At 46.4% G+C, this 12,960-nt stretch overlaps 1 long non-coding RNA gene across 1 annotated transcript; it reads right to left on the reverse strand.

The window, feature by feature from the left end:
* Positions 1–6,539: 6,539 nt before the first annotated feature.
* Positions 6,540–12,859, reverse strand: LOC123379545. The gene is made up of 3 exons (XR_006584116.1): positions 12,499–12,859; positions 12,279–12,346; positions 6,540–7,103 (listed from the first exon to the last, which is right to left on the reverse strand). It is a non-coding gene; the product is annotated as an uncharacterized LOC123379545 (long non-coding RNA).
* Between the last annotated feature and the right edge of the window lie 101 nt (positions 12,860–12,960).

Consider the following 12,960-nt stretch of genomic DNA (forward strand, 5'->3'; position numbering starts at 1 on the left):
AGAAGAAAAGTTGTAATTCTGATGTAATCCAACATACTAATTTTTTCCTTATGCATTTGGTGTCATACCTAGGAAATGTTTACCACAACCAAGGCCACAAAGGTTGCTTTTCCGTGTTTTCTTTTAGAAAGTTTATAGTTTTACATCTATGGTCCATACTGAGTTAGTTTTTGCACAGGGGGAAAAGTAGGGATCAAAGCCTGTTGTTGTTACTTGTTTGTTTGTTTGTTCACATGCATATCCAAGGGTTCCAAGCACCATTTGTTGAAAACTATCCTTTCTCCACTGAATTACCTTGAACCCTCATAAAGAATCAGTTGTCCCTATCCATGAAGGTCTATTTCTGGAATCTCTATTTTTTCCATTAATCTATGCATCTACTTAGATCCCCGTACCACATTTTTAAAAATTATTATAGCTTTGGGGCGCCTGAGTGGCTCAGTTGGTTGAGCGTCTGACTTTAGCTCAGGTCATGATCTCATGGTTCGTGAGTTCGAGCCCCTCATCGGGCTCTGTGCTGACAGCTTGGAGCCTGGAGCCTGCTTCGGATTCTGTGTCTCCCTCTCTCTCTGCCCCTCCCCAACTTGTGCTCTGTCTCTCTCTGTCTCTCAAAAAATAAATAAATGTAAAAAAAAATTATTAGAGCTTTAAAAGTAATGAAATGAGGCAATGCTGGCCCTTCAACTTTGATCTTTTTTTTTCAAAGTTGTGCTTGACATTGTAGCTCTTTTGCATTTCCACGCGAATTTTAGAATCAGTTTGTCAATTTCTACCAGAAGTCCTCCTGGGATGTTGGTTGAAATTGCATTGAATCTACAGATCAGCTGGGGACAATAGGCATCCTAATGACAGTCTTCCAACCCATGATTGTATTTATGTAAGTCATCATCTTTAACTTCTGTCAGCAATGTTTTGTGTTTTCAGGGTATAAGACTTACACGTGTTTTGTCAGATTTACCTCAAACAATTTCTTAACATTGGGCGCAATTGGAAATGGTATTTGATTTCAATCTCCAATCATTCGTCTTCAGCATATAGTCATAAAACTGATTTTTGTATATTGGTCTCTTGCAGCCTATAATCTTGCCAAACTCATTTATTCCTGTTGTCTGCTTTTTTTTCCTGTAGATCCCATTCCATTTTCTACTTAAACCATCATGCCACCTGAGGTTAAAGAGTTTTACATCTTCCTTTCCGATGCGGACGCCTTCTAGACTTTTATTAATTTCCTATGCCTGACTGCACCATCCAGAACCTCCAGTATAATGTTGAATAGAAGCAGTGAGGTCAGATATTTTTGTCCTTTTCCTGATCTTAAGTAGAAAGAATTCTGGTTTTTATCATTATGCTTCATGCTGGGTGTAGGGTTTTTTTCACAAATGTCCTTTATTAGGTTGAGGACATGCCCATTATTCCTACTTGGGTAAAAGTTTTAATGAAGGATGGATGTTGGATTCCATCACATTTTTTTATGTTTATATGATTTTTCTTTTTTTTAGTTAACATGGTGAATTATGTTCATTTATTTTCAAATGTTAAAGCCATCTTACATTCCTGGGGTAACACCCTCCTTGGTCATGATGTATTTTCCTTGTTTATATTGGGTTTATATTTATATATGGGTTCAATTGTTAAAATTTCATGTAGAATTTTTGCATCTGTGTTCATGAGAGATAATGACCTGTAGTTTGTTTGTTTTATCTTTTTCTTGTAACGCGTTGGTCTGGTTTGGGTATCAGGATAACCCTGCCTTCATAGGATGAGTTGGAAAGCATTTTCTCCTCTTCAATTCTCTGAAAGATTTTGTGCAGAGGTGGTATAATTTCATTCTTAAACACTGTGTAGAATTCTCCAATGAAGGCCTTTTGGGCTTGGAAATTTCTTTGTTGGAAGGTTTCACTACTAAGTTTATTTCTTTAATTGATAAAGGGCTATTAAGGTGATTTTTTTTCCTTGAGTCAATTTTGGCATATATATATATATATATATATATATATATATATATATATATTAAATGACTTGTCTGCTTCATCCAAGTTACTAAATTTATTGACATAAAGCTACACATGATATACCTTTAATAACACTTTAATGCTTATAGAAACTGCAGTGATACCACCTGCCTTGTTCTCGACACTGGCAATTTCTTTTTCTTCTGATTGGTTGAGCTAGCTGGTCATCAATTTTTTATTAATTTTCCCCAAATGTGAGCTTCTGGTTTCATTGAATTTCTATCTCTTTCTCCATTCTGTTTTGCTGGTTTCCAAAGTGATTTTCTTTTTTTTTCCTCTTCTTGTTTTAGGTTTAAAACTTCTCTTTTTCTCAGTTTTTTTTTAAAGTGTTTATTTTTGAAAGAGAAACAGAGCATGAATGGGGAAGGGGCAGAGAGAGGGAGACACAGAATCCAAAGCAGGCTCCAGGCTCCGAGCTGTCAGCACAGAGCCCGACGTGGGGCTTGAACTCACGGACCGTGGGATCATGACCTGAGCCGAAGTCAGAAGTTTAACCAGCTGAGCCACCCAGGCGCCCCTCCTTTTCCTACTTTTTTTAAGGTGGAAACTAAGGTCATTCACTTGTGACCTCTCTCATTAAATTTCACTGTGGACACAATATGTACAGTTTATGGCTTCAATGCATTCAAATTTTTTTTTTAATTTTTTTTTTCAACGTTTACTTATTTTTGGAACAGAGAGAGACAGAGCATGAACGGGGGGGGGGGGGTGTCAGAGAGAGGGAGACACAGAATCCGAAACAGGCTCCAGGCTCTGAGCCATCAGCCCAGAGCCTGACGCGGGGCTCGAACTCACGGACCGCGAGATCGTGACCTGGCTGAAGTCGGACGCTTAACCGACTGCGCCACCCAGGCGCCCCAATGCATTCAAATTTTTGAGACTTGTTTTATGGCCCAGAATATGCTCTACCTTTATAAGTGTTCCACATAAGACATAAAAAGAATGTGTATTCTGCTGTTTTTGAGTGGAGTATTCTATAACTGTCATTTAGGTAAAGTGGGTTGATGGTGCTGTTCACAGTTTAAATATCCTCACTGACTATCAGTCCACCTGTTCCATCAGTTATCAAGAGAGGATATTAAATATCTGACTGTGGTTTATCATCTATTTCTCTTTGAGGCTATTTCAGTTTTCCGCTTCGTGTATTTTTAAGATTTTTTAGTAGGTGTTTAAACATATAGGATTATTCAGTCCTCTGGAAGAATCGAACCCTTTTTCATTATGAAATACCTTTCTTTATCTTTGCTAACACTACTTGCCCTGAAATTTACATTGTCTAGTATTAACATAAACCCTCCAGTTTCCTTTTAATTAATGTTGGCGTGATATAGTTTCTATCCTTTCTTAACCTACTAATCTCTTTATATTTAAAGTATGTTTGCTGGAGGAAGCATGTAATCTATTTCAAGATTTTTAAAATTCTGATCTGACAATCTTTGCCTTTTATTTGGTGGGGTTCAGACCACTTATATTTAATAGGATCACTGCTATGGTTATGCAGAAGTCAGTCATTTTTCCATTGTCCTTTTGTCCCATCTCCTTTGTCCATTTCCTTTTCTTCTTTCTCTTTCTGCCTTCTTTTGAAGTTTTCATTATTCCATTTTATCTCCTCTTTTGGCTTATTATCTATAACTTTTCATTTTATTTTTGGCTGCCTTGGGGTTTATATGATATACCTTTATCTCCCAGACATATCTTCAAGCGAAATTACACTATTTCACATAGAATATAAGAACCTTACAGCAATACCCTTCCATTCCTCCCCTCCCAGCCCTGAATCCTATTGTCATGTGTTTTACTAATTCACATGTTATAAATCCACATACCTCGTGACAATAGAACCATATTGTTAAAATTACACAAACAGTAAATTTTCTTTTTAAAAGATTTCAATAATATGAAAAAATATCCTGGGGCACCTGGGTGGCTCAGTGAGTTGAGCATCTGACTCTTGATTTCAGCTTAGGTCACGATCTCACAGTTGGTGAGATCGAGCCCCGAGGCAGTTTCCACGCTGTTAGCGGGGCCTGCTTGGGATTCTCTCCCTCTGCCTTCCCCTCCCTCCCTCATTCTCTCTCTCTCTCTCTCTCTCTCTCTCTCTCTCAAAATAAATAATAAACATTAGAAAAATAAAGAAAAAATACCTTATATTTACCTGTGTAGTTAACACATCCATGCTCCTTATTTCTGGGGGTGGATATATATTTTCATATGGTTTCATGTCCCTTCTTCCTGCAGGACTTTATATGTCATTTTTTGCAGTGTGATGTGATGAATTCTGTCAGCTTTTGTATGTCTGAAAACATTTTATTTTGCCTTCATTTTCTTAGGAAGATATTTTTGCTAGGTATAGAAACCTATGCTGACAGTTTTTCTTTCGGTATGTTAAAGATGTTGCACCACGGTTCTCAAATCTGCATGGTTTATGTAGAATAGAAATCAGCTGTCACCATAATCTTTTTATTTTCCTCTGTCTGTATCATGTCTTCATTCCCTGGCTGTTTTCGTGATGTCCTCATTCTCACCGGATTATGCTGTGTCTTGGGGTGATATCCTTCACATTTTTTGCACCTGGATCTGTGGGTTTGTGGTTTTCATAAACTTGGGGGGGGGGACATTTAACTGTCATTGCTTCAAACGATATTTCTCTACCCTTTTCCCTCCTTTGGGAACTCCAATCGTATGTATGCTAGGTCTCTTGAAGTTGCCCCCTATCGTCAACAATATTCATTCTTTTTCAATTCTTTTTTCTCTGTGTGTTTCATTTGGGATAGTTTGTATTCACATTTGCTAATGTTTTTCTTCTGCAATGTCTAGCCTGCTGTTAATTTTATCCAGTGTTTTTCACACTATAGACGTTGGATTTTCCATCACCGGAATTCGATTTGGGATGTTTATGTACTTATGCATTCTGCGCCTCTGTGCAACTTTTTGAACACCTGACGGGCAATTTAATGGCCATTTTAATGTAGTTGTTTTCCAGTTTGAATACTGATGTCAGTTCTAGATCGGTTTCAATTGGTTGATTATTCTCCTCACTATGCGTTGTGTCTTCTTTGCTCATTTTATGCCTGGTCATCTTTGTTTGCGGGCCAGACATTGTGAATTCTACCCTGCTGCATATTGGATGTCCTTGTAATCCTATAAATATTCTCGAGCTTTGCTCTGGGATATATAGTTCAATTAATTGGAAACAGTTGCATCTTTCTGGGTGTCGCTTTTCGCTTGTTGTAGTAAGCTGCTAGTGTAACCCCAAAATTTGTGCACGCCAGAAACCAGAAAGCAGCCTCATTTGGACATAGGGTGTCTACGGATGTAATTAAGGTGAGGTCATGCCAGATTAAGGGGGGCCCTAAATCCAGTGACTGGTGTCCTTCTACGGCTCTATGAAGACACACAGAGGAGAGCGTCATGTGAGGGTGGAGGCGGAGATGGGACTAACGCATCTACAAGCCAAGGAGTCAGAGGGATTGCCCGCAGCCACCAGGACCCAGGAGAGGCGCTCACATTCTCCCTCACAGCCTCCAGAAGAAACCAGATCTGCAGACACAATGATTTCAGAGTTCTGGCCTCCTGAGTTACAGGGAAGAGATTGTTGTAAGCCGCGGGGGTTGTGGCAATTTGCTCTGTCAGCCCCAGGAACCTAGCACACGTGAGTCAGGCAGAGCCAGTGCACCAGTTGGTCTAAGACTCATCAGTCCCCACCACTGAGGCAAGGCCCTGCGAGTATGCTAACTGGTACCCCATGAACTCTGGGGCTTCTCAGTCCGGTTGGTGGGTACAGGCATCGTGCCCAGCCCTGTGCCTGTGCTGGCCACCGTTCACGCTAACAGTGTGACTATCAGATCACTCCTTCCCTGGCGTTTTCTCACACGCACGCGCCCTGATAACATACTCAGTGGAGACTTGAAGGACCCGCCCCACCACACAGCTCCGATGGACGTTCCCTCTCTGCACGGCTCCCTCCTCTCCGGCTCTCTGTCCTTGTGAGTCCGGGGCCGGCCTGGCCTGACTCTGTTCCCCTCCTCAGCTCAGGATCAGCCGGGCTCCACCTGGGCTCCCCCTTCCTGTCTGACGGAAAACTCTCCTGGGACCGTCAGCCTGCAGCCACCACCGGCCTCACCCCGTTTGTCCCCCTTCTTCTCAGGGCCCGCCATCCTTCACCACCGGATGTTCAGTGTCATAAAAACCCCTGTTCCATCTGCTTGGCTTTTTCCTTGGCTGTTCGGGTGGGAGGATCAATTCATTCCCTGTGAGTCCATCTTGAACAGGAGCACAAGTCACAGATCATAATATCTTAAAGCCCTAGAATCTAAAGGGGTCTTTTAATCTGGGGATGATTGGGAATCAGAATCTCAGAGGCTTGGGTTTTTAAAATCACAGTAGCTTTGTTTTGTTTTTTTTTAATTTTTTAATGTTTATTTATTTATTTATTTGGAGAGAGAGACAGAGAGACAGAGCATGAGAGGGGCGGGGGCAGAGAGAGAGGGAGACACAGAGTCCGAAGCAGGCTCCAGGCTCTGAGCTGTCAGCACAGAGCCTGACACGGGATGTGAACTCACGAGCCGTGAGATCATGACCTGAGCTGAGGTCGGATGCTTAACCGACTGAGCCACCCAGGACCCCCACAACCACACCAATTTTGAATCTTAGCACGTTCAAGGGAGTGGATAGCTTCTGATAATGACGATCTCCATTATTTATGATGCACAAATGGTGCCGGGCGCTGTGCTCAGTCCTTTGGTCTCTGTGACAATCCCTATAGTGGGAACTACTGCTTTGCCTGATTTTCCAGATGAAGAAACCAAGGCCGGGTGAGTGTGAGTCTTTGCCAAAGGTCGGACACCTTGCAATCGACATGGTCGGGATGTGCTCAGGACTTGGCCCGGAGCTCTCCACCTCCATAGTCCCACGCTCTCAGCCCCTCTGCTGGCCCGCCTCCCGGGAATCTCCACTAGATGCTCCCCATCTGTCGTGTCTTTTCCATCCAGGGTCAAGCGCAGTTTCTCCCTGATGTCTCTTCCGGAACACCCAGTCTCCAGGTTCAACATGGGGTCATCGGTGGGGGAGGTCTTGGAAAGCCTCCTTGACCTATTGAAAATAAGCTTTGGAATATTGTATTAGCACTTTAGAGTATGGGGCCCTATCAGGATCTATGCATCTGGAAATTCTGAGGTTATTTCTCCAGAGGAATGTTTCATTTGCCCTCTAATCTATTTTTTTAAAGTTTATTTAGTTCGGGGCGCCTGGGTGGCTCAGTCGGTTAAGCGTCCGACTTCGGCTCAAGTCATGATCTCACGGTTCGTGGGTTCGAGCCCCGCGTCGGGCTCTGTGCTGACAGCTCAGAGCCTGGAGCCTGCTTCGGATTCTGTGTCTCCCTCTCTCTCTCTGGCCCTCCCCTGCTTCCGCTCTGTGTCTCTCTGTCTCATAAATAAATAAATATTTAAAAAAATAAAAATAAAGTCGATTTATTTAAGAGAGAGAGAGTGAGTGAGGTAGGGGCAGAGAGAGAAGGAGAGAGATCCCAAGCAGGCTCTGTGCCGTCTGTGCAAATGCATGGCTCCGACTCACGCAACCATGAGATCACGACCTGAGCCAAAGTCAGACACTTAACCGACTGAGCCGTCCTGGCCACCCTGGTCTCTAATTTATTTTTTTCAACGTTTATTTATTTTTGGGACAGAGAGAAACAGAGCATGAACGGGGGAGGGGCAGAGAGAGAGGGAGACACAGAATTGGAAGCAGGCTCCAGGCTCTGAGCCATCAGCCCAGAGCCCGACGCGGGGCTCGAACTCCCGGACCGAGAGATCGTGACCTGGCTGAAGTCGGACGCTTAACCGACTGCGCCACCCAGGCGCCCCTCTAATTTAGAAAGTAAATGTCTTCCCAGGAGATTCACAGGTACAGTGTCACATAAAAGAACGGCATGGTTTTCAGCAAAGGGGCCAAGGGTAACAGTTACGGGCTCTGATAAAGGAGCCCTTTGAACTTGATGGACGCTCTCGCCACAAAAACATTTTTGGTCATGATGTATCACGGCAGGGATTAAAGTGGCAACAGCTGCTCTGGTATCTATTAGCCAGTGCAGATGTCTCCATTTATGCCAAGTTTCATTCCATCCTGATAATTTATAGGAGTAGCTGACTGGACATTTCCTCAGAGTTCCATCAGTGTTGATAATTACCTCGGGGACCTGAAGGTTGAGGGTTCCGTCTCGTTAGATAATTAGGGTGTTTGAGGAGACCATCCCTTTGCCAATGTCCCTTCTGTTTACAGTATTGACCAGCATCCTCACCAACGGGGGCGAAATTAGATCTAAAGTTTGGTCAAGGCCCCTGTAGTTGCTATAATCCTAAGGACCGTGAGTTCATCTGTTTGATGGCTCTTTTTCTGTTCTGAAATTCTTTTGAAATTCTCAGCGAGAGGCTGGAGCTCAGAAAGGGACTGATCTGTTCTAATGTATGCTTCTTTAATAAATCACAAGCTCAGAGCCAAGCCCGTTAATAAAACGAGCAGACAAGGCAAGATTAGCTTCAGAGTTCCCGAGACCAGAATGCTGTCTAAATATTTCTTTTAAGCAAATTTGAAGGTCTGCAACTGATTCATCCCTTTTTTGTTTACAGGATTGTATTATGGCCCAATTAATTCTCACGGGAAAAACACCGGGTAGAGCTTCAAGGAGTGATTGACCTACTTTTCTTGCTCTTTTCAACCCCATCCTTTGAAGCTTGCTGGGTAGGGTCCCCCAACTCTTGAGAGGAGTCTGTTCAATCTGCTGTGGGGAGCCACCTTTGGGTGGCTCTTGGAATTACCGTCACGTGAACGAATTGGTACAAACCAGAGGGCCCAGAGTCATAAGCTCTATGCATCAGAAATTCTTTTATAAATTCATTTTGATCCTTTTGGGGATCTGGAAGATCCTTTGTAATGACTTGGCATTCAGCTCAAGCCCAGGGTTTGAATTCTGCTGTAGCTGGGAAGCCCCGATTCGTGGGAAAGTCTTGCTCTCAAGGGTGTCAGGAACTTAGGAGGTTGGGGGGGGGTGCGGGGGAAGATGAAAAGGATTGTTGGAATCGGGACAGTCAAGTGGCAGAAAATAGCAAGACAGAGGGGCTAGCTGGAGGGTCTGTCAAGCCCTTACTCTTAGTCGGGGCTTTTGTCTCAAGTTTGTCATTGGCCCATTGTAATAAATCTTTAGAGAAGCTCTTTTAGTCATTCTGTCTTCCAGAGACCTCTGGAAACCAATCAAAGAATGCATTCCACTGTGTTCAAGAGATTCAGGCTCTTCTTTTTTCAAGGGCACCCCTTGAAAATGGGTTATTTTTACCTTTTTTTAGACTCTTTTTTTATCTTTAATTTTTTTTTAATGTTTATTTATTTTTGAGAGAGAGAGACAGAGACAGAGAGACAGAGCGTGAGTGGGGGAGGGGCAGGGAGCGAGGGAGACACAGAATCCAAAGCAGGCTCCAGGGTCCGAGCTGTCAGCACAGAGCCCGACGTGGGGCTCGAACCCACAAAGTGTGAGATCATGACCAGAGCCGAAGCCGGACGCTTAACCCACTGAGCCACCCAAGTGCCAATGGATTATCTTTTTTAAATTGCAGGTTCCCCAAAGTGACCACTACAATTGCAAATTATCCTTTGTGAAGTTTACCCATTCTTCCAGAAAGGTACCAGACCCTCGTCCACACTGGGTCTACACATAAGAGGCAGGAGTCTTTAAGTGAAGAGAAGGAAGATTTAGGCCAGGGGGAGGGAGCCCACCTCTGTCTTTAGATTCCCGAAACCAAATAATCTATGGGGATCCCGGTAATTCTACCCCATCCTTAAACCCAGCGAGTCTCAGGTTTTTCCCCTTTCCGACAGAAGGGTGCCTTACCAAGAAGCTTCAACTGACAAACAGAAAACAAGTTAAGTTGGAGGGCTCAGGACGCCTAGAGAGCACAGCTCAGACCCAAGAGAGACTTAGCAACAACTCCCAGGCCAGTGAGAAAGCCCTGAGGGAGGAGTTAGGTGGGCGTTGGCACCTGCTTTGCTCACCAGCCTCCAGGTAGCGGGGAGATGTCTTTGCAGGATCCCACGCCTGACCCAGTTAACCGTCAGAAGTTCATTAAAAAAAACAGAAGCAAAACCAACATCACATTAAGTGGTGATTAGTAAAAGTTCATTATGCACACACCAAAAAGACCGGTTGCAAAACAAGGGTACTCAAACCAAAACATGGACCGAGGCTCGGGAGTATATTGTTAGAAAGCAGCATATTTATATAGCATGCAGGCAGCAAGTTTTTATTCCTTATGGTGAGTGCTTACAGTATGAGAATTTTTGTAAATGAAAAAGAATTGGCTAGTGGTTGCCTCTGATCAAAATTGGGGGGACGATTTAAGTTTCACTTAGAATTTTCAGAGGCATAAACAAAACGTGACCCAGGTCAAATTAACCTCGCTTGTCTTGCAAACTAAGCGTAATTAAGCTCTGCTTCTGCCGACTACCTGGTTTTGTCTGCTCAGGGAATTTTCAAATCTGGTCTCCGTTTGTGTTTGATTTTCACAGTGCTGTCCCTTTAATTTCTTGGCGTTTCTCCCTGAAAACTTATTCTGCAAAAATGTGTCTGTGCCATCCATCCTCCCAGATGGCTTTTTAAGTGAAGCTGTTTGTTAAGCGGGAGAAGAAAAGGGAGGGGTGGGGAGGGGAGGAGCGGGCGGAGCCTCTGCCGCCCCAGGAGAAGACGGAGGGGGGAGGGGGAAGGGGGGAGGGGGGCAGGGAGGACCCTGTGGTCCCGGAAAGGCTCAGAGCTCGGCCTCCCGGTGTGGGTGGGGCCACCGGCACAGCCCAGTGCACTTGGCCAGAGTCCCAGTGACAGTGGCCCCTAGTGCCCGGGCCCCCCCTGTGTGCCCAGCTCCGGGCTGAGCACTTTGGACTCATTGGCCCAATTCATCCTCACCCAACCTGTGCAGCAGGTCCTGTGAACCTCTCCATTCCATAGAGGAGGAGCTCAGAGAGGGGCAGGCACTTGCCCAAGGTCACACAGCTGATGAGAGAAAAACTCAGGATTTGAGCCCGGCTCCCAACCAGGCTATCACACAGCCCCCTACTAGACTCTTAGCTGGAAGGACCCCGGAGACCAGACGCACCATGGAACTCAGGCTCCCGGACCCACTGTCTCCATTTGTATACCGAGGCAGTTGGTGTGGTCCTGTGGTTCTCAGGTCTGACTCCACATCAGAATCTTCCGGGGCTTTTCAACAACGCTGGTGCCTGGGCCCCACCTCAGAGTCTAGATGGTTTTAAAGCCCCACGCTACCCCGGGACATTTTTCTCAACACACCGGCACAGGGCCACACTACAGTCAGAGGGTCTAGAACCTGCCCCCACTCCCCAGTGAATTGTCAGAGTGTCTGCAAAGTTGATCACGGGAAGGGCTGAGCGGACAGAATTGGTTGGCAGGAGCCCAGGGGGAGCACCCGCGAGGGGTTCCGTTTCCACCAGGGCATCTTGAGGCCTCTCTTGCCCCACCCCCACCCCCGCTCCTTCCTCGGCGCCCCCCACCCCCCTCTAAGCCCTGCCTGCAGAGACCTGGATGGATCACCTCTGACCCCACCACAGATGGCTCCCCTGCGCCAGCTGCCCCAGCCTGGTGTCGCGGTGACTCTGGGAGCGATCAGGGATGGGACAGAAGGAGGAAGTGCCTGGGAAGGGGTTCCCCGGGGACAGGAATGCCGCAGCAGAAATGCCAAACTGGCTTCCTCCTGGGCCCTTTTATAGGCCTGGCACTATGTTTTCCCAACTATCAAATGAAACACACACACACACACACACACACACACACACACACAGAGTCTTTGTTGCCTTTTCTTCCCTAAGGGTGATATGGATTTGTCAGTTTCCTTAGCAATATCCAAATAAAGGGGGGAGGCACGACTGGCTGAGGAGCACCCCTGCATGCCGCAGGCAGGCAGTGCCTGGCTTCTCCCGGGGGAGGGACAGCTGCCCCATTTCCCAGAGGGGAAGTGAAAGGCAAGGGGTGAGGCCACAGCCAGAGGCTCTCAAGGTAGAGGGAGGAGGGGAGGACGCAGCCGCCTCACGCCTGCCAACCTGGCCCAGGGGCCTCAGAGCCACTTCTGTCCCCAAGCTCGCTCCTCCCTGAGGTTTCCTGACCCAGACAGTCCCTAGGAAGCCCTGAGAAGCCCCCTACTTCATCATCCCCTCCAAAGTTGAATTAAACCATTCCTGCCCTCAATTGTCGCAAAAGGTACCCGTGCCTACTGTATGCCTGCGACATAGCCACGACCGAGGCAATTACGTCCTTGCTTTGTCACCACGGAGTTCACGCTCTAAAAAGGGAGACAGGAACATGTAAGCCACAGTAACGAGGTGCTGAAAGCTGCGTGGCGGGGGCGGGGGGGCGGGGGGCGCTAGGTCTCGGGCGACAGAGATGCCCCACCAGCTTCCCAGTGATCAGGGGTCCTCCCAGGTAGACTTTCACCTGACTAGCCGCTGTGACCCGAGTTCCGGTCTGCACAACGGTTAATTTCAAAGGCTCAGTCTGGCCACGCCCACATGCTGGGATGGCCCCACCCACAACCAATGGTAGCCCCACCCAAAGTGGGCCTGGCCACACCCACTAGCCCCAGGGCCGCTGGCAGCCTGGGTGTGTCCTCCCTGATCTCAGCCTACTGACCTCTCCCAGCCTCCTCTGTGGCCTGAGACCCCCCCCATCAGGGACCCTGACTCCTTTGGGTCTGTGGGGTATGGGGACAGGCTCGTGTTTGACGCCGTGTCTGAGAGGCCACTGGTATTTCCCAGGTCCTTTTGGGGGCAGTGTTCTGGTCTGTAAATGGGCATCATCACCCCTCCGCACACAAGGCTGCCAGACTGGGAGGCAGGAAGCCCCTTACTCTGTGCCAGCCCAGGAGGCCCGGGAGTGGAAGGAGCTTCACCCCGTGAA

Source organism: Felis catus, chromosome C1 (assembly GCF_018350175.1).
Source record: "Felis catus isolate Fca126 chromosome C1, F.catus_Fca126_mat1.0, whole genome shotgun sequence".
NCBI classification, from domain to species: domain Eukaryota; kingdom Metazoa; phylum Chordata; class Mammalia; order Carnivora; family Felidae; genus Felis; species Felis catus.